Genomic DNA, 22,080 nt, shown 5'->3' with positions numbered 1-22,080 from the left:
CACTGCTGCTGCTGCTCGTGGTGGTTGTGAGGGGAAGCTATTGCCCATCCCCTATGGCCTCGGACGGCTGCCCACTGGTGCTGGTGCTGCTGGTGGTGGTTGTGAGGGGAAGCTCCTGCCCATCCCCTGCTGCCTCGGACGGCTGCACCACCATGGTTGGTGGTGGAGGCTCTGACTGAATCCCAGGCCCCTTGTCCTTTCTGCTTCCGGGTGCAGGCCCCTTGCCCTTCCTGACAGAGGCTGGGGATGGCTCCTTGCTCTTCTTGGCAGCAGCTGGGGATGACTCCTTGCTCTTCTTGGCAGCAGCTGGGGGTGGCACCTTTACCTTCACGGTAACAGCTGGGGGTGGCACCTTGACCTTCCTGGCAGCACTTTGGGCAGGCACTCTTTCCGTGTGGCTGCCTGGTGCCCGGGATTCCTTCCCACCATGAATTGCTGGGGACACTACTGGGCCTGTGGACTGGGTGGCTGAGGTGCTTGGCTGGGGTTTACACACCCTGGCCAGATGTGCAGGATGGGGGTGGTGCGGTAGGGAACAGGTCAGTGCTGGAGAGGAAAAGCTTCTTAGTGACATTGGGGTAGGAAGAGGGAGAAGTTCTGGGAGTGGCGTAAGAGGGAGTGGTTGTAGAAGGTGTCTGTCTGCTGTGTTTGGGTACAGGTGCATGGGCTGGATGCTGCTGTTGTGAGGTGGATGGCTGTTGGGTGTCTGAGTGCTTGCGTTTGTATACTTTGGGAGGAGGGGGCACAGACACAATGGGGGAGGACATAGGGGATGTGTGCATGGATGTTGGGGTGGTGACTGCCAGTGAGGTGTGTATTCTGATAGGTGGGCTGGTGATGGTGGTAGTGGATGAGGATGTAGTGCATGCAGGTGTGAGTGTCGACGCAACTGGGAGGGAGGTGGAGGACGAGGAGGAGGGGGCCACAGTGGGGGCAGTGGATGTTGGTATGTCTGCTTCTGGATGGTGTTTGTGTGAGTGCCTGTGGCATGTTGTGTGGTGCCTGTGTTTGCCTGTGCCACTCTTGTGTGTTGACCTGTATGCATGCTCATCTGCCTCTGTGCTTCAGATAGGTTAGGGTTGAGGGGAATGAGATTGGGTAGAGGAGGTTGGAAGGGGGAGGGTGGAAACAGGGACAATGGCTGCCATCAGAGAGGAGGCCAGAGCCTGGATTGATCTCTGTTGGGCCACCAAGCCAGTGTGAATGCCCTCCAGAAATGCATTGGACTGTTGCATTTGGGCTGACAGCCCCTGGATGGCATTCACAATGGTTGACTGCCCAACAGAGATGGATCTTAGGAGGTCAATAGCCTCCTCACTCAGGGCAGCAGGGCTCACTTGGGCAGGGCCTGAGGTGCCTGGGCAAAGGAGATTTCCACCCTCCTGGGTCAGCTGGCACGGGCAACTCACTAAGGGGCTGCTGGGAGGGCAGTGCTGGTACGGGGGTGGTGGCTGTACCCATAGCCGGGGTGGCCCAGAGGTGTCCGCCACCACCAGGGAGCTTCCATCGAAGGAGGTATCCGTGTCCGAACTGTCCCCTCCAGTCACCGCATTGGTGCCTCCCTCGCCCTCCGTCCCACTGGTGCCCTTACCGTCGGTGGACTCTGCCTCCTGGGTCCTGTGGGATGCAGCTCCCTCCGTCGCCGATGCCTCTGCTCCTCCGCCAGATGATGCTAATGCACATAAGGACAGGATGACAAAACAAAAAGGGGGTAGGAGAAGACAAAGGATACAATGGGTCAATGGCTGCACCACCACCACTGTTGTCATACACAGCACCCTCACACACAGGGAACAGCCCTACGCACTATGCAATGCACTACCAGTAACAATGCTAGTCACCAGGGCATGGGGAGGGACACATACTGCCCACTGCAGCATGCCTAGGACCCACACACCACTGTCCAGTAGTGGATGCCTACTAGCTAGGTTGAAGGAATGTCACATAAGAACCCTGCCCAACATGAGACCTACACTGCAATGTCAGCCCTGGCATAGGGGCACCCACAGGCACACTTCCCCCACCCGGATACCACCCCACCAGGAGTAAGTAGTAATGATGGGCACTGTACTCACCCCCTTGTTGCTGCTCTGATGCGCCCATCTTGCTCCGGATAGGCCACTGTCAGTATGCTGGCCATCAGAGGGGTCAGGGTTTGACGGGCACCCCTTCCTCGTTTGGAGGCCATCCCCAGTTGGGCCTCCACGTCTTCCGTGCCCAGCGTCTCAGGTCCTCCCACCTTTTCTGACAGTGGGTGATCTGCCTGCCGTAGACCCCCAGGGTCCGCACGTCCTTGGCTATGGCACGCCATATACCCTTCTTTTGATAGGTGCTGACCTGCAGAGGCAATACACACAGGAAAATAGAATTAGATTAACAGTTCTGCCTGTTACACTTATGGCCCACCATACTCCTTCACATCACCATTTACACAAACATGGCCCAGCACACAAGCTGTACGCCGTCCAGGGGACATCCACCCACCCCCCTACACAAGGCCTTCACACACACCACTCCATGCATTCATGCCCCATGCATCTTGCTGACAGTGTACTCCCTTCTTGGTCTGGAGGCCCATACAGCAGTCCGTACTGGGGTAGGACCCCATCCACCAGTCGCTCCGACTCCGCTGAGGTGAAGGCAGGGGCCCTTTCCCCAGTCACACGGGCCATTGTAGGTTCGAGACACAGGTCACAGCAGCACATGCAGTATAGGTCTTCTCCTGTTGAAGGTCAGGTAGCAAGTGAGTGAACAGATAGAAAATGGCGGTGACGTCTGCGGCAGTACATACCGCCACCGCCTGCGTACATCACCATTGGCCAGTGTACCCCATAGGGCCCAATAATAACCAATGAGGAGTTGCACGGCGGTTCCTGACCACCTCCCGCAACGGCCAACAAAGTCAGTGGAATTATCTCACTTCCACCTGTCCCTCCATACAGGACAGGCAGACTCCATTTCAGTGGGGGGCTAGACCATGGATTATAACTGCATCACAGATCACAAATATACATTCAAGACATATGCCACTAATACATTAAAAAATCACATCATGCATTGAACTGTGGTGGCTACAATGTATAGATTATGAACGGCTCCTCACTCTTTTGCCCCATAGATTGCAACCACTGCGGATGAATAGGAGATGGAGACATCCCCCGTGTAGAGACCCCTGGTGGACTTGGCAACAATGGAGGACAGGCAAATTATCCTCACCTACAGACTTGACAGGGCCACAATCACGGAGCTGTGTGCCCAACTGGAGCCTGACCTGATATCTGCTATCTGTCTTCCCACTGGGATCCTCTCTCTTGTGCAAGTGCTATCAGTGCTCCATTTCTTGGCAACTGGTTATTTCCAAGTGACAGTGGGCTTGGCAGCAGGAATGCCACAGCCAATGTTCTCAATAGTGCTGACCAGAATGTTGTCTGCCCTGATTAAACACATATGCAGCAACAGTATTTTTCTCCAAGTGGAGGATTTGGCCACAGTGAAGGCTGACTTCTATGCAATGGGACATATCCCCAACATCATTGGGGCGATTGGTGGAACACATACTGCATTTGCTCCCCTCCCTGGCAAAATGAACAGGTTTTCAGAAATTGAAAAAGTTTTCACTCAATGAATGTGCAGATGGTGTGTTTAGCAGACCATTACATCTCCCATATCAATGCTAAGTATCCTTGGTCGGTGCATGATGCCTTTATCCTGAGGAATAGCAGCATCCCAAATGTGATGGCCCAACTGCAGAGGCACCGGGTGTGGCTAATAGGTGAGCCCTGGTTCCCCGCCCAGTGGATGTTGGTGTATGGGTAAGGTGTGGGCCATAAGGGATAGTGTGTGGCTAACAGTTGTCCCTCGATATTTGCAGGTGACTCTGGTTACTCCAACTTCTCATGGCTTCTGACTCCTGTGAGGAATCCCAGGACAAGGGCAGAGGAACGTTACAATGAGGCACATGGGCGAACAAGAAGGATAATAGAACGTACCTTTGGCCTCCTGAAGGCTAGGTTTCAGTGCCTCCATCTAACAGGTGGATCTCTGTGCTATTCACCCAAGAAGGTCTGCCAGATAATCGTGGCATGCTGCATGTTGTACAACCTCGTCTTGAGACGCCATGTGCCTTTGCTGCAGAAGGAGGAGCCTGCATACAGCCGTGTGGCAGCAGTGGACCCTGTGGACAGTGAAGATGAGGAGGCAGAGGATGAGGATGAGGACAACAGAACTGCAGTGATACGACAATACTTCCAATGACACACAGGTAACACAGTGTAAATTCACATTTCACATGGCAGTTTTGTGTTTGACATTGTCACTGGCAGGCTGTGATTTCCCACTTCTATGGCCACTCACTGTACCCTTTGGCAACTCTATTTTGCAGATGTTGGTGCCCCACTATCGCTCCTGGTGTGTTCACTGCAGCCAACTACAGGCAATGTTTAAACCTTGTTAAACAAATACAAACTTAAATCATTTGACATACTCCATACATGTATTTTTTCAAAGTGTGTTTATTGCAGTGCTCTGAAGAAAAGTAGAACGTGCAATGGGCTGGGTTGATGATGGAGGAAAGTCCAGGGTAGAGTCCAGTCTATTGGTAGCACAGGTGCATAGTCCAAGGGGGCATAGGAAGGGGAGCAATGGCAGTTCAAGGTGGACAGGGTGACAGAGTGGGACACGATGGGGACAATCAGGAGAGTCTTCTTTCCTGGCTGTGGTCTTGGCAATAGTCTCTGGCTTCTGCCTGGAGCGCAGGGAACATTTATGGGGTGGTTCTCCTTCTACAGGGGGAGGGGTGCTGGTGGCCTGTTGGTCCTGTGGTGGGTCCTGCAGTCCACTAACGGCAGCGGAGGTGGAGGGCTGTTCAGTAGTCTGGCTAGTGGCAGGGGCCGCTGGTGTGACACTGCCTCCCTCATAATGTTGGCCATGTCTGCCAGCACCCCTGCAATGGAGACCAGGGTGGTGGTAATTGCCTTAAAGTCCTCCCTGATCCCCTGGTACTGTCCCTCCTGCAGCTGCCTGTTCTTCTGCATGTTGTCCAGAATCTGGCCCTGCGTATCCTGGGAATGTTGGTATGCTCCCAGGATCTCAGTGAGTACCTCCTGGAGGGTCGGTTCCCAGGGCCTGCCCTCCCCCTGGTGCACAGCACTCCTCCAAGCTTCCCTGTTGTCTTGTGCCTCTGTCCCCTGAACGGTGTGCCCACTGCCACTGACCCCAGGTCCCTGATGGTCTTGGGTTTGTGGTGTGCCCTGGGGTCCCTGTAGTGGTGGACACACTGCTGATTGACATGTCCTGAGGACAGGGATATGGGCACTCTGGGTAGGTGCTGTGGTGGTGTTGCCTCAGGGGGGAGGCTCTGTGGTGGTGTGTGACTGGGCCTGGGTAACCGACTGTCCGGAGGTCCCTGATGGGCTAGGTTGGTCATCCAGATCCAGGCGAGCAGAGTCGCTGTCATCACTGTGGGCCTCTTCTGTGGGGGGACTGGATGTTGCTGGCATCTCTTCTCCGGTGACATTGGCTGGGATACTTGTGGGGATGTATATGTAGTGTTATTATTTTTATGTGTGACATATTGTGCATGGGTGGGTTGCCCCCTATGGTTGTTACTGCCCTGGCAGCTTTTCCTTGTCTGAGTTGTTATGTGATGGGCTAGCTGATTCTCTCCAGTGTGCATGCTTCAGTGACAGGTGTCCATGCAGGGCTGTGAGTGGTGTCCATGCATTGGTGGTGCATGCTGGGCTTGGCATTGGGATGAGTGGGTTGTGATGGTGGGGTGTGTGGGAGGTGGTGGGGTCGGGGTATGTGTTGGCATGCAGACAGTAATAGAGAGTTGACTTACCAGAGTCCAATCCTCCTGCTACTCCTGCCAGGCCCTCAGGATGCATGACTGCCAAGACTTGCTCCTCCCATGTTGTTAGTTGTGGGGGAGGTGGTGGGGGTCCACCGCCAGTCCTCAGTTCTGCTAGCTGGTGTCTTGCTGCAATGAAACACACCTTCCCCCGTAGTTCGTTCCACTTCTTCCTGATGTCATCCCTTGTTCTGGGGTGCTGTCCCACAGCATTAACCCTGTCCACGATCCTCCGCCATAGCTCCATCTTCCTAGCAACGGATATCTGCTGCACCTGTGATCCAAATAGCTGTGGCTGTGGGGTAGGTCCTCAAGGTTCAGTCGAAGAACCAGTTCTTAAGGTCCTTCCTGAATAGAGCCCTAGAATACCAGGGATGAGGCGCCGGTGGGTGCCTGCAGGTGGAGGCGGGCCATGAACACAGAGCCCGGGCACAACAGTGAAAGCAGCAGTGGCCATGCAGGAGGGAGCGACGGATGCTGGCCAGAAAGGTTGGTGAAGTCATCCCTCACTGCGCACTAGCCACCCTTAAGAAGGAGAGGGAGGGGAGAGATTAGTCAGATGGGAGGCGAGAGGAAGGGAAAACGCTTTGAGGGCAGGGGGCAGGGACATGGGAGCAGCAGTGGCAGGGAGCGGGAAGAGTGCAAAAAGTGGATAAAACAGAGAGAGATGTTTGTAAGTCAAAAGGTAAACTTTCCACCAGGATGAACCTGGTTTCTGTACTCAACTGGCGAGCCATCCACCTTAACGTTTGACATTGACCTGATCCAGTGCAACCTGATAACCGCGGTTGGCACTTTGTGCTTTTTGGTGCTATTTTTTATTCAAACTTTAAAAATTCATATCTCCAAGTTCTACTTTTTGGATGTTTGTCATTTTGGTGTCCTTTTATTTATTGACATGCACTCTATTTTGCTAAATTGGTTTGGGATTTTTCTTGTGTTATGTTTACACTTTATTACTGTTTGAGTACTGTTGAGAATATTTTACACATTGCCTCTAAGTTAAGACTGACTGCTTCGTGCCAAGCAACCAGAATATTAAGACAAAGTTTATTTATTGACTATAATGGTTCACCCTGACAAGAACTATGATTATTATTTGAGGTGGGTTCTCACCCCCTCAACTAGTACTTACATTCCCTATAGCACTCTTATTATGCTCCTATGCTTGTTTTAGCTGCAAACAGAAGTGTTTAAACTTGGTTTAAACTTGGTTTAACTTTGGAAATCTCACATAACAAGCATAACACCAAATTCAAAAAATTTACAAATTATGCTAGTGAAATTAAAATTTCACTCAGGCCTAAATACTACCACCTAAATTAGGCGAGCAATTGACTTTGTGAATCGGGCCTTCATTTTCTTGTCCCTGAAAAAGATCCTGCAACTATTCCGAAGCACTTGAGAAACACCCTCTTGTGAGAAAGTAAAGATTCACCAAAGACATAGGGGGTCATTACAACATTGGTGGTAAAAGCCGCTTACCGCCGTGCAGAAGACCGCCAACACACCGCCACGGCCGCGGAATTCCGCCACAGCTATTATGACCCACATCTCGAAATCTGCCAAAAATCAGACACCCACACAACTCCGCCACACCAAAGGTCAGTGATAAACTGGCGGAAAAAAAACCTCCAACGTCACGCCAACAGAAATACGCCCACGCTATCACAACCCACGAATCCATGCGGCGGTCTTTCAACCGCGGTATTCCATTGGTGGTACACACCGCTGCGCTCAAAATACACACACTTCTACAAAACACCGCCACATTGGACAATTTGAAATACACACACCTGATACACATACACACACCACTCCCACACACCCATTACAATATAAAACACACACCCACATCACCCACAAACCCCTACGACCACTATTACAGAGAGAAGGCCAGAGAGAGACACCACCATCCACAAAGTAGCATCCACAGGCACTCAACACCATCACCCACACACCTTCCACGCACAAAACACCACACACCACTACATATCACCACACTTATCACCACACACACCACTCCACACATCACCCACACCACCCCATGGCACGGCAAAGACACCCCAGGTTCTCTGAGGAGGAGCTTAGGGTCATGGTGGAGGAAATTGTCTGGGTAGAGCCACAGCTATTTGGAGCACAGGTGCAGCACACCTCAATTGCAAGGAAGATGGAGCTATGGCGAAGAATAGTCGACAGGGTCAATGCAGTGGGACAGCATCCAAGAAATCGTGACAACATCAGGAAGAGGTGGAACGACCTACGGGGGAAGGTGCGTTCCGTGGTCTCAAGACACCACCTGGCGGTACAGCGGACTGGCGGCGGACCCCCACCTCCTCACCCACAACTAACAACATGGGAGGAACAGGTCTTGGCGATTCTGCATCCTGAGGGCCTCGCAGGAGTCGGTGGAGGAATGGACTCTGGTAAGTCAAACCTTTAACTACCATATCCCCCACCCTACCTGCATGCTATCACAGAACCCCACCCTCGCCCCCTCCCCTATCACTCCAACTCCTCACAAATATACTAATATCACAAACCACACATCCCAACACCAAGCCCTGCATGCAACAACAAAGCATGGACACCCATCACTAAAGCATGCCCACTGCACATACCCATAACATCCCCCTAAACCATCATCACACAAGCCCCCACACAGGAATGCTAGCACTGGGGTACACGGTCACCCACCCATTGCACACCATGATGCAATAATCATGCTTTTACACCCCTGCAGGACCACTACCCAACATCACCACACCGGAGGGTCCAGACATCTCCACTCCACCCACAGAAGAGGCCCACAGTGATGACAGCAGCTCTGTCCAACTGGATCCAGATGACTAGCCCGGACCATCGTGGGCCTCGGGACAGTCGGTTCCTCTCACACAGGCACGGGCCACCACAGACCTTCCACCCTCTGGTAACACCAGCACAGCACCCACCCAGCGGGCCCATACCTCCGTCCCCAGGACACGTCAATCAGCTGTGTATCCACCACTACAGGGAACCCAGGATAACCCACCACCCCAACAACAACAGGGACCTGGGGGCAGTGGTAGTGGGCACACGGTCCAGGGGACGGAGACACAGGAACACAGGGGAACTGGGAGGGCTGCTGTGCGACAGGGGGCGGACAGGCCAAGGGAACCCACTCTCCACGAGGCCCTCTCCTCCATCATGGGAGCCTACCACCACTCCCAGGAGACGATGGCAACGGTCCTGGACAAGTTTCAGGAGACCCAGCGCATGCAGGAGGAACAGTATTTGGGGTTTGGGGAGGAACTCAGAACCATCAGCTCCGCCCTCGGCACCATCGTATGGGTGCTGAAGGAAATGCTTAACACCAGGAGGGACACTGTGGCACTCCAAGGGGCCCCTGACACTAGCATGGACGATGAACTGCCCACCACCTCTGCCGGCGCTAGTGGACAGGATGCACGCCACAGGACCACCACACCAGCACCCCACCCCCTGCAGATGGAGAACCACCCTGCAAGCTGTCCCTGAGATCCAGGAACAAGACAGAGCACGATGCCAAGACCCCCACCAAGAAATGAGACCACCCTGATTGGCAAACCACTGTCCCACTTTGTAACCCTGTCTATATTGGAACTGCCCCAGCTCCACTTCCTATGCCCATATGGGCAATGCACCTGTGAGACTAATAGACTGGACTCTGCCATGGACACTCCTCCGCCATCACCCTTCACCATTTAACTCCCACCACCAATATTTTGTATGTAAACAAACACACCTAAAGCACCAAAAGATCTGGAGTCTGTCTGTGAATTCGAAATAGTGCATTTGCAATTACAGTGACAGTGCCTTTGGTGAGTAGAATAGGGATCCACCTGTCATATGGAGGCACCTGAACCTGGCCTTCAGGAGGCCGAAGGTCCGCTCGATCACAGTCCTAGTCCGCCCATGGGCCTCATTGTAGCGTTCCTCTGCCCTGGTCCTGGGATTCCTCACTGGGGTCAGTAGCCATGACAGGTTGGGGTAACCAGAGTCCCCTAATAGCCACACCCAGTGCCTCTGGAGTTGACCCATCACATAAGGAATGCTGCTCTTCCGCAGGATGTAGGCGTCATGCACAGAGCCAGGGAACATAGCATTTACCTGGGAGATGTACTGGTCTGCCAAACATACCATCTGTACATTCATGGAATGATAACTCTTCTGTTTCCTGTACACCTGTTCACTCCTGTGGGGGGGGGACCAAAGCTACATGGGTCACATCAATGGCACCTATGATGTTGGGGATATGTCCCATGGCATAGAAGTCACCTTTCAGTGTAGGCAAGTCCTCCACCTGAGGGAAAACGATATAGCTCCGCATGTGTTTCAGCAGGGCAGACAACACTCTGGACAACACGTTGGAAAACATAGGCTGGGACATCCCTGATGCCATGGCCACAGTTGTTTGAAAAGACCCACTTGCAAGGAAATGGAGCACTGATAGCACCTGCACTTGAGGGGGGATTCCTGTGGGATGGCGGATTGCTGACATCAGGTCAGGCTCCAACTGTGTACACAGTTCCTGGATTGTGGCACGGTCAAACCTGTAGGTGATGATCAAACTTCTTTCCTCCATTGTCGACAGGCCCACCTGCGGTCTGTACACCGGAGGATGCCGCCATCTCCTCACATGTCCCAGCGGATGGTGCCTATGGAGGACAACAGCGACCACAGAGTCAAACAACTCAGAGGTATGTACCCGAAGTCTACACAGAACACCATTCATACACAAAATGTGGCCTGTATGTGTGTTGTGAGACAAGGCCTAGGTATGTGTGACGCAGTTGGTAATTAGGCCATGTGGGCCCCTGAAATGGCAGCTGCCTGACCTCTAAAGTGGGACAATGGGATGTGAGGTAACTGCGCTGGCGTTGTACACCGTTGCGGTAGGCAGTCAAAGACCGCGGTGCAATGCTGCATTGGTTAACATTGGACCCTATGGGTCCCAGGAGCCAATGACGATGTACGCCGGAGGTGATGCTACGCACCACCGCGGACGTGACCGCCGCGGACGTGACCGCCATTTTCTGACTGTTGAATCACTCGATACCTGATCTTCGACAGGAGAGGACCTACACTGCAAGTGCTGCTATGACCTCGGTCTGGAAGAGACAATGGCTTGTGCGTCTGGGGAAAGGGCCCCTGCCTTCACTGCAGAGGAGTTGGAGAAGCTTGTCGACGGGGTCCTCCCCCAGTACACGCTACTCTACGGTCCTCCAGACCAACAGGTAAGTACACAGGGAGCATGTTGTATGGGCTATGCCTGTGTGGAGAGGGCTGGTTGTAAGAAGGAAGAAGGCACAGTTCTGCGTGCATGAAAGACTGTGAGTGCATGTGCCACATGGCAAGGGTAGGGATGTGGGCCACTCACTTTGACGGTGCAGTTTGTAATGACTTTTCTTCTTCCCCTGTACATTTCATGTAGGTCAGCGCCCACCAGAAGAAGGATATTTGGCGTGCCATCGCCAAGGACGTCCGGACCCTGGGGGTCCACCACAGATGGAGCACCCACTGCCGGAAAAGATGGGAGGACATTCGCCGCTGGAGCAAGAAGACGGTGGAGGCTCAGCTGGGGATGGCCTCCCAACGTGGGAGGGGTGCCCGTCGAACCATGACCCCCCTGATGTTCCGGATCCTGGCGTTGGCCTACCCTGAGTTGGATGGGCGCTTGAGGGCATCACATCAGACACAAGGGGGTGAGTACACTATCATTCAGCGGACTTTGTGCGCAGTGAAGGTGTCTGGGTGGGGGAGGAGGGCTGTGGGTTTCCCTAGGCCAGGGCGAGTTACGTAGGCTAAGCCCATTCGTAAGGCATGGCCCTGTGGCCCCCCAGCCCACCTCTGTAGAGTGCCAAGTACAGGTATTCATGCCCCTGTGTCATCTATGTGTGCAGATGTCGTCCATAGCCTTGTAGGCTATTTCCCAGGAATTGCACTGTAGAGCCCAACAGCGCGACGTAGTGCAGGGGGCTGCTGTGTCTGTATTGTCCGCCAACGGTAACCGTAAGCCATGCACTCAACCTCTCTTTCTTCTGTCGTCGTCCCCTTTTTGTGGTCTCCCTGTTCTTGTGTGCATTAGCATCATCAGGCGGAGGTACAGTGGCACCGGAGCACGAGGGAGCTGCATCCCACATGGGCATGGAGGCCCACACTTCGGACTCAGAATACACCAGTGGGACGGAGGCCAAGGGGAGCACCACGGCGGTCACAGGATCTGCAACTAGCGACACGGACTCATCCTCCCAAAATGCCATTCTGCGAAAAATCGTAATTTGCAATTTTTTGCTGCATCTCCTTGCGATTTGGATTTTGCGAATCGCAATTTGCGACTCGCAAAACCAGGTCGCAATGCAAAAAATCGCAATTTTTGCGATTTCTTATTTTTGGTCTGCGAAAGCCTTTCATGCATCGCAGACCACTTTTTTGCACTCGCAAACGGCCGATTTTTGTGATTCGCACCGTTTGCGAGTGCAAAAAGGTTTCATACATCTGGCCCTATGAGTGGAGATAGCAAATGGGGTGGAGGTACTTGAGTACTTGATCCAATTCTGAGTAGAACTTCTCATGTTAGATTTCTGCCCATGAAGATGCATACATTTTTCTGTTCTGCTATTTCCCAATGCCTATTATTATACATGTGGTGAAATGCTAATCCAAATATAAGAGAATAGACATTCTACTCCCCACCACACTATACCCAATCCAGAATTTATTATTTGTTTGCATCTAAATCTCTGGCTAAAAAAATCTTCTCAATGCAGAAATTGGCACTATATTAATTTTTGACTATGCCCCCACTTTTGCAGATTTTGATTTATTGCCTATTCCACCTCACCCAAGAAGTTTGAGATTTAATATTTCTTTGCCTTTAGACCCCTTCATTCAACACGTAATTTAAGACTTTTATGACAGATGTTTTCACCCTGAATACCCCTCAAGACACTTAATTATCACTTTCATTTAATGTAAAAATATAGAGGTTGACAAACAATTAAAAAACATTACTAAATGAAATCAAAACCCTGGAGCACATGTCTTGTACATCCAAGTCCCAAAGGTCCCTTCATGACCTGATACGAGCAAAATTTCATTTTAATCAACTAACCACTCAACAAACTTCCTCTTTCCTTTTAAGACAGAATGCTAGATATTATGGAGGTCAGAACAGAACAGGAAATTTTGGGGCCAATTAGTTAAAAGTCAAGAACAAAAAAAATTAGAACCTACTACAAATGCCCCATGATTACCAGTAATTCCCAAACATTACCAGTTATTAAGGATGCAGACATTTTAGATGAATGTGTCACTTTTTACAAAACTCTATATACCCCTGAGCATAATCCCTCAATCTAACAAATCAATGGTTATTAGAACTCCACCCCAAAACCTAATTTAGAATATGTAAACTTTTCTCAACTAGAACACGATATATCCCTTACTGAGATTACAAATGCTGTCAAACAATTGAAACCCAATAAGATGCCATGACCTGACGTATTTACATTTGAATTTTATACCTATTTTCCTGCAATTTTATTTCCATGGCTTCTTAAACTCTACCAATATTTTATTCATTCCCAGAAACATTCCAAGACTTTTCACAAAGCAGTTATCTGTTTAATCAACACGGAAAATCAAAATTCACAACTATTTAAAAATAATCACCCAATCTTGTTGGTAAATGTGGATTATAAAATGTATGCCAAAATTATAGCACTTCCCACCAAGCCCTTACTATCTCAAATCTTTGGTCCAAAACAAGTTGGATTTATAAAAGATCACTTTGCTTCTGATAATACTGGATTCCTCTTTAATGTCCATGGTAGAGCCTCTAAAGTCCCCCATGAAATTGTTGCTTTGCCTTTAGATGCTGAAATGATTTTGACTGATTTGGATTACAGTTTATGTTTGAATCCTTGAAGTGGTTGGGGTTTCGACTTAAATTCCATAACCCTATTTCTCTACTTACTTATCTCCTCAAGGAGCTATTTTTGTCAATGGTACGCTTTAAAAAAAATAATTTTTCACTTTATAGAGGTGTGTGAAAGGGATGTCTGTGTCCCCTCTTTTATTTATGATTACTTTAGAATCCTTTTTAAACGTGATCAGATACAATGTAAAAATGTAATTAAAATTATAAGTCTCTGCTGACAATATTCTAATATATATCTTGTATTCTGTTTTGTGTGACATTTTTCAGTTTCATTATTGCTGTTTTCTAAATATCTGAAAATGTATATATTTTCTTATATGAGTCTCTCTTTCCTCCCTCTCCATCTTTCTTCTACCCTACATGTTGTGCTATATTGAAATAATATTGTATCTATGCTTTATTTACTTCTACTTATCATTGTACAACCATATTTTATTAATACAAATGAGTTGATATATAGTTGTACTTTTCCTCTATCATCTACTGCTCCGTTCATAAGGTTATCACTTCATGCTTGAATTTTCAATAAGCATTTTTTATAACAAATGTTATTAAGTTTTCATTAAAAAAAAGTGGGTTGTGCAGATAGCACATAGGATAAAGATGTTACCTCTCACAACAAAGGAAAAAAACAGTTATCAAACAACAAGTATGGTAGCACCAGATAGCACATCAAGTCCGTCGTCAGATGAAGTCTTAATATATTTATCCCAACCATTTCCCCCATATTCGACCTTGTTTACGGAGGCAGCCTCAGCCTCGTAGACTGATTTCTATTGTTGGGCACACCAGTCCACCCCCCAGCGCCACTGTGAGAGGGTGGGAGGAATATGTGCTTTCCAATGAGTTGCAATGTCCTACTTGGCTATCAGGAAGGATGTGCCCAGGAATGTTCGGTCAGCTCTCTCCCACCTCCAACACCTTTCTGAACCCCCAACAAAATCACAAGGGGAGACAGTGGGATCTCCCACCCCAGTACCTCGGTGAGCTCACTCACAATAGTGGACCAATAATTTTGGATCTCAGAACACACCTAAACCATGTAATAAAAGTCAGCTGGGGTGGTGTCACATTGGGGACAAATGGGTTCAGGTAGAAGATGCGCTCAGTGGAATCTAAAAGGGGAGAGGTAAGTACTGTGTAGGTAATAAGTCTGGATCAGGTGTAGATGAGGGAAATAGTAGAATTCATTGATGCCATTAATGCATCCCTCTAATCATTATCTTCAAAGGGACCTATCCAGTCCTCCCTCTGAGTTTTGAGATGGTCTAGGTTGCCTAGGGTATTTATGATCACCGTTCTGTAAATTTGAGATATCCCTCCTTTGCCAAGTGCCCCCAAGAAGAGTTTGACTTCTATGAGGGCTGAATTCTGGAAACGGGTCAGTCCGGGAGATCTGATTGTGGATGGCGTGACATAGCTGAAAGTATTGATAAAATTGTGTACTTGCAAGTGTGTAAGCATGTTGTATTTCTTGAAATTATCTCATGTGGGTCCCTGAATAAATGTCTCCCAACTTGTGACAGTCTGTTGAGGTCCTATTTCTCAAAGCCCTGTAGTCTCGCGAAGTCACAAAGCCAAGTGTCGTGTCAGAGAGGTTTTTTGTTGTGTAAGTTTATTTGCCCATTGATTATGGTGCAGTGCAGCCCTCCCAGCCAGCAGGACTTTCTTGGTGGTAGAAGCAGTATCTTGAGGGATCGGGGAGCCATAAAACATAGCCAGGTTTTGGGAGAAACCCATGAGGGGCAGCTCCAGGCAATAGGTTAGGTCTGAACAGCCTCCGTTAAACCAGTCGTGGATCACAAGAAGATGGGAGGCCAGGTAGTATAGGTATAAATTAGTCATCCCTAGGCCTCCATCGTATGGGGTTCAGTGGTAGTTATTGAGAGCAAGTTAGGGTCACGAGCCCTGGCACAGGAATGAGGTTGCAACCCTGTCTTGGATTCCAAACCACACCTGCGGTATGGTAACGGGAGTATTTTGAAATACAAAGAGGAACCGTGGCAATATCATCATTGTATAGAGAGCAATACGGTCCATTACGTTGAAAGGGAGAGACTGTCATTTGGCGAGGTCTTGCTTGGTCTTCTTCACTATGGGTTCTAAATTTAGACTCCAGGTAAGTTCACGGTGCGGTGTCACCCAGATGCCTCGATATTTAATGCTAAGAGGGCAGATAGTAAACTGAAAAACATGTTGACTTTTTATAACAAATCTGACATTTCATAACCAATTTTCTCTATTGTTTTCCTAGGTGGAGCTTGTGTTGCACACCAAAGACACAGAGCTGGAAAATCAATAATCCCCTGGTGCTAAACAACCTGTTTTTCTTCAATCAGAGAGCATCTCATGTTTCTTGTGTAGGAGAACTTTAGTAATAATAAACCTGGCTGAGTTAAGTGCCTCACTGTGAGATATGTGTTGCATGTGAATCACTCCTGCAAGGTTGTGCGGCAACAAGGTAAAAGTGACTGAATCTGTCAAGCAAGCTTTCCATATAAAAGCGTTCTCAATTGATATTTGTGCCAGCTTTGACCTTTGCACGTATTAAGAGTGCAAGATAGCTCTCAATTTTAGGGTCGAGCGCGCAGGCTTTTAACCACGCCCGCCCTTGCTATTCATTCTTTGTTGTGCTTGTTTTAAATGCTTCATTTTTAATGGTGAATTTTGTGAAATGCCCCTCCTGGGAGTTCCCTCCAAGGCAATTTGACTAAGTGAACATTTTTGTTGGCCTCTGGTTTCAGTTTGCCTTTCATCCGAGCCCAATCCTATTCCAGACATTTATGCAGGGAGCCAATAACTCTCCCGCTCACACTCATGGCAGCTGTGACACTTTTAATTGACTTGCTTATGTCAACTGTTTTACTTTTCATTTTCAATTTATGTGGCAAAAAAAGTCGAGTTAGGAATTTACAACACTAATGGCTCTTAGTAGAGAAAACGCGAGACCCATTGCACTGCAAATGCTTGATTGTGCATGCTATGAGTTTGACCATCTACACGCGTGTATAAAAACACAGCACTAAAAAAGACCTGAAACCAGAGCAAAATCCTTTTTCAATGATTACTCGCGAGAGCTCGGAACACAAATGACTGGTAAGTGTGTTCTCAGCAAAAACACATAACATTATAATCTAGGTGAAAGTTAGGAGAGCAAATAGTAAGGGTGCACTGTTTGTGCATTATTAATGGGGATTAACATGTGCCACTATCACATTATCCCACATTTCGAGTTGCCGAACTTGAAATCTGAAGCAAGTTTGCACACTCCGCTCTATCTCAAATTAGTGGGTGAAGAATTTGTGCCTGTTTTCATGACACAGTCATTGAATAGAGGAAGACTAAATTCGGTTTTAGACCGAGCCTAACCCCACTGCAAACTCAACTGTCCCTGAACAGTCTTACCACCAGTACTTAGGGGCATATTTATAAGCTCCTAGCACCACCTTGCGCCACATTTGTCACATTTATTATGACTCAAATGTGGCGTTTTAGTGGCATTTCCCACGTGCCATATTTACAAAGTGGTGCAATGCTTGCATTGCGCCAGTTTGTAAACCCTTGCGCCACATTATACCTGCGCCAGGCATAATGTATGCGGGGGGGCGATCCCTTGTTAGGGGGACTGAAAAAATGATGCAAGGAAATCTATAAGATTTCCTTGCACCATTTTTTTCGCCACTTTTAACGCCTGCTCAGAGCAGGCGTTAAAAGGGGTCATACCATTATTCAGAATGGGCCCCTATGTACTCTGCAGGAGTAGCGCCAACATACTCCTGCAGAGTACATCGATAGCGTCACATAAAAAGAAGCTATTGCCCCCCACCCTGGGCCATGGCATGGTGCGGCTTATTTGAAATACGGCGCACACATGGTGGCAGGAGGTGGGTGCTAAGGGGCGCAAGGAAAGTGGCATTGCACTGGGTACAGCGCCACTTTCCATAAATCTGCCCCTTAATTTGTAATCAAAACCTGCCTGTGCCCAAAGCTCTCCTCTGAATCTCACAGCTGCTGCAATCAAATATGCAAGCACAGAATACTGAGGCAGCGTAATCCTGAAGCCATCTCGGGCCACTTTAATCCATTTACACCCACTTCCAGCCCCTTTAGCTTACTCTGGCAGCTTTCTGCTTTCTCGCTCTGTAACGCTTTTTAATTTTTCTCTTCCTCCGTCTTTTCCATATATGTTTTTTGCTAGCAATAAATGCTTGAGGAGGAAAAATAAGTGCCGGCCCTAAAAAAATAAGTGCCGGTGCCCCACACCGCAAACCACCGGCTCAAATTAAGCACTGTTTAGCACAAATTCTGCCCCTTCACCAAAAAAAACAAACAATATATAGGCTAATGTTCAACGAGGGACGCAAGCTCGAAAGAGCATATTTGTTTCTCCTACAAGAATCTGCTTTTCACGTCATATTTATTCATATAGGGTTTTTGTTAAGCACTGCTTACCACCTTGGGGGTAAACTTAGAACGTTTGAGCAGTAGGGGTAAATGTGTGTTTGGGAAGTAGCATTATGTAGTTGTGGATCTTATTTAGGCCTTTTACTTCAATGTCACTTAAAGGTTCCACTGCAGAGATCAAAATTATGTGAAAACCTGGGTTGGGGGATGTCCAGAGCCGTAGCGTAAAGGGAGGTTTAATATTAGGTGTCTAGCTTGTGGGCTTGTATAAAATAAGGTATGCTGTTTCTGGGAGGGGAGAATTAACCAAACTCCAGGGTGATAAAGTGTGTCTTCGGGGATTTATTGCAGTTGAGGCCGTCTTTTTTTAAAGTCTCAGGTGGTTAGGGGGTGAGTTTTATTGGGAGGTGCCCTGATGAAGAACAGAGCAGCCACCATATGTTTTACATTTGATTTGTTGAGATGACAATAGGCCTTTTTTTTAGCTTACCTAACAGTCCGGGCCAGTTGGAACAAAAAGGCTAGAGTATGATCAGCTAATACCCTATAAACAAGAAAAGAGTGTTTTAAACAATGACAATTATAGCTACCTGGGAGCAGGGGTGACATGATCACGGTGTTTAAGTCATCAATAAGGCCTTTTGTACACATAATAAATACCCATAAGATCAAAACTGTTTTTGAGTTTTTATTGATCTTATCCAACACAAAGATATCAATGAAAAATAACCCTCAAAATTGATTAGTTTCTACCATAAATATTAAACAAAGAAGCAAATGTTGACTACAACTATTTGTAGTTATTTCAGACTTGTCACACTGCTATCACATTAACTAGAAACATTTTGTACCATTATAAAACACAATCAGTTTATTTACGTTTGTGGTAAATAATGTTTGTAAACAGCTTTCTCTCCATGTGTTTGTTCCGTTGATGTTGGCACCGTTGATATGTGGCTATGGAAAATGAAGACACACTTAGGGCTTCATTATGAGTTTGGCTGCCGTGCACTTCCATAGCGGTGGTGGCGGTCCGACCTCCATCGGCTTGGTGGTTGGACCACTGTATTATGAGACAAGCAGGCCTATGAAGCAAAGACCCCAGCAGATCCACTGGCACCACCGTGCAGCACAGACTGCTGCAGTGATGAGGCAGAACAAACAGGCCAGCGGACCCTTTGCTTCCTCGGGAAACATTAAGCTGTTTCACATCGCCAATGTAACTGTGGAAGTCCAAACACCACATCCCAGTAGGCAGAATCAGAGAGAAGAAAGGAAGAAGCTCACCTGCAGGAAGTCTTACACGTCCTGTGCTGCTATGGAGCCCATCACACGTGTCCTGCTGCTGCTGCTCGTTGATGGAACCCAAAATCCACGCTGCCGTGGATGTAACCGATGGTAAGTACACACACCTACCTGTGTCATTACGCTCAATAACAGAACGTCGCACCGTCATCCAAATGGTATGGGGCTCATGCCACGAGCACCAAGTACACCAGTCAGTATGAGTCACAGAGGAGCACCCATTCACAGCCACAAAACATCCCCTTTGGGCAGCTCACTCACACTGCACCGCAACACTACACAAAAACACATGTCAGCACATCTTAGGCACAGGGACAGTGAAGTGTGCTCAACATTGTGTCAAACAACACCAATAACACAGCAACATCACATCTAGCAATACGACTGACACACTCACATTGCACACATGCCATGGACTGCCATCAGATTCAACACACATATGTATGGATGTGACATTTAACACAAACATCCCTCCCATTAAACGTCCCTGTAATTGACCCACACATCACCCACATTGCAACACAATGGAAGGACAATGGGATGCACAATAGGCACAATAGTCAGAGACAAACATCCAAAGCTCCCAATGCAAACCATACCTGCACAAGAGGGATGGGGCATCATGAACACTCAGGGAAGGGTGCTGCACTAGGACACGTATCACTTGCACACACCCCTAAAACAACATTTTCACAGGAACTGGGCCTACATGTATCTCATGGACAAACGCCAAGAAAGCACACACAACAGCAACTGCATGGGAAATACATCTAGATGAAGTAGCTGCAAGGTACACACAGCAAACTGGACACACGCACAGTCAAATGCAAAAGGAATCTAGTACAATTGAACACCCTCCATGTCTGCACAAAGTAAACTCAAGCTGCCACACATGAGCCCAATATACAATCCATATCAGGGTGACAATTCAACACCATACATGCTGACATTGAACCACACAAGATGAAATACTTACCACAACATAGAGAATACAATGCTATAACACCCCATTTGGATTAACACACACATATCCATAGAGTCAACATTTACCTTTGTCTTGGGGACACCAGCACTGCTCACAAAGTCAGGTATTGCAAACAACAGTAAATGGATCAGCAAGCAGGGTCAAACACACACAACTGTATGCATACAACAGAAGTTACTCAGGAACAACATAAAGGTAGACAATGAATTGAAGGACCTGGGAGGTGGAGGTGCTGGTGGTGGAGTGGTAGATGTCTGTGTGTGTGTTGGGGTGGTATCTGCAGGTATGATGGATGTGGTGGATGTCTGTGTGTGTGATGGGGTGGTATCTGCAGGTATGATGGATGTGGTGGATGTCTTTGTGTCTGTTGGGGTGGTGTCTGCAGGTATGCTGGATATGGTGGATGTTTGAATGTTTGTTGGGTTGGTATCTGCGGGTATGGTGGGTGTGGTGAATGTGTCAATGGGTGTTGTGGTTGTGTCTGTGAGTATGCTGGATGTTGTATGTGGGTCAGTGGGGCTGGGGGGTGTCTGCAGAAGTGGTGGATGATGTTGTGTTTGGGAGTGTATGTTGAGTGCCTACATGCCAGTGTGTCTTGTGGTTTTTGTGTTTATGTGTGCTGCTTATGTTTGTTGAGACGGGTGCGTGCAGGTGTGTCTGTGTGCTTGGGATAGGTAGGGGAATGGGGGATTTGGATTGTGAAGAGGGAGGTGGAGGGGGGCAGAATGTGGGGGGTGACTGGCTGCTGTCAGTGAGGAGGCCAGAGTCTGAAAAGATCTTTGTAGGCCAGACATGGCACTATGAATGCCTTCCAGAAAAGCATTAGTCTGCTGAAGTTGGCTGGCCAGCCCCTGGGTGGCAGTCACAATAGCAGTCTGACCCACAGAGATGTTCCTCAGGAGGTCAATATCCTCCTCACTCCCAGCAGCAGGGGTGTCAGGGTTTGGGTGGCGGTGCCTGCGGCAACAGAGATGCACACCTTTTTTGGTGAGCGGGCATGGCCAACTGGGTGAGAAGCAATACGAAGGGTGGTGATAGAACTGTGGATGGCAGACAAAGATTGTATAGGAGAAGGTTCCGATACGTCTGCCACCACTAGAGAGTGGACACTGGAGGTTGAATCCGATGATGAAGATGTAGATACAGGGGGGCATTCCTACATTGGCGGGCGGCGGTTGCCGCCCACCAAGCGGGAACCGCCGAATGACCGCACCGTGGTCAAACGACCCCGGCGGCCATTCTGGCTTTCCCGCTGGGCCGGAGGGCGACCGCCAGAAGGCCGCCCGCCGGCCCAGCGGGAAACCCCCTTCTACGAGGATGCTGGCTCCAAATGGAGCCGGCGGAGTCGAAGGGGTGCGACGGGTGCAGTGGCACCCGTCGCGATTTTCAGTGTCTGCTTTGCAGACACTGAAAATCTTAGTGGGGCCCTGTTAGGGGGCCCCTGCAGTGCCCATGCCAGTGCCATGGGCACTGCAGGGGCCCCCAGGGGCCCTACGACACCCGTTACCGCCATCCTGTTCCTGCCGGTGAAAACCGCCAGGAACAGGATGGCGGTAAGGGGGTCGGAATCCCCATGGC

The sequence above is a fragment of the Pleurodeles waltl genome, chromosome 8, assembly GCF_031143425.1.
Source record: "Pleurodeles waltl isolate 20211129_DDA chromosome 8, aPleWal1.hap1.20221129, whole genome shotgun sequence".
NCBI classification, from domain to species: Eukaryota; Metazoa; Chordata; class Amphibia; order Caudata; family Salamandridae; genus Pleurodeles; species Pleurodeles waltl.
Note: the sequence above shows the minus strand (reverse complement) of the source record.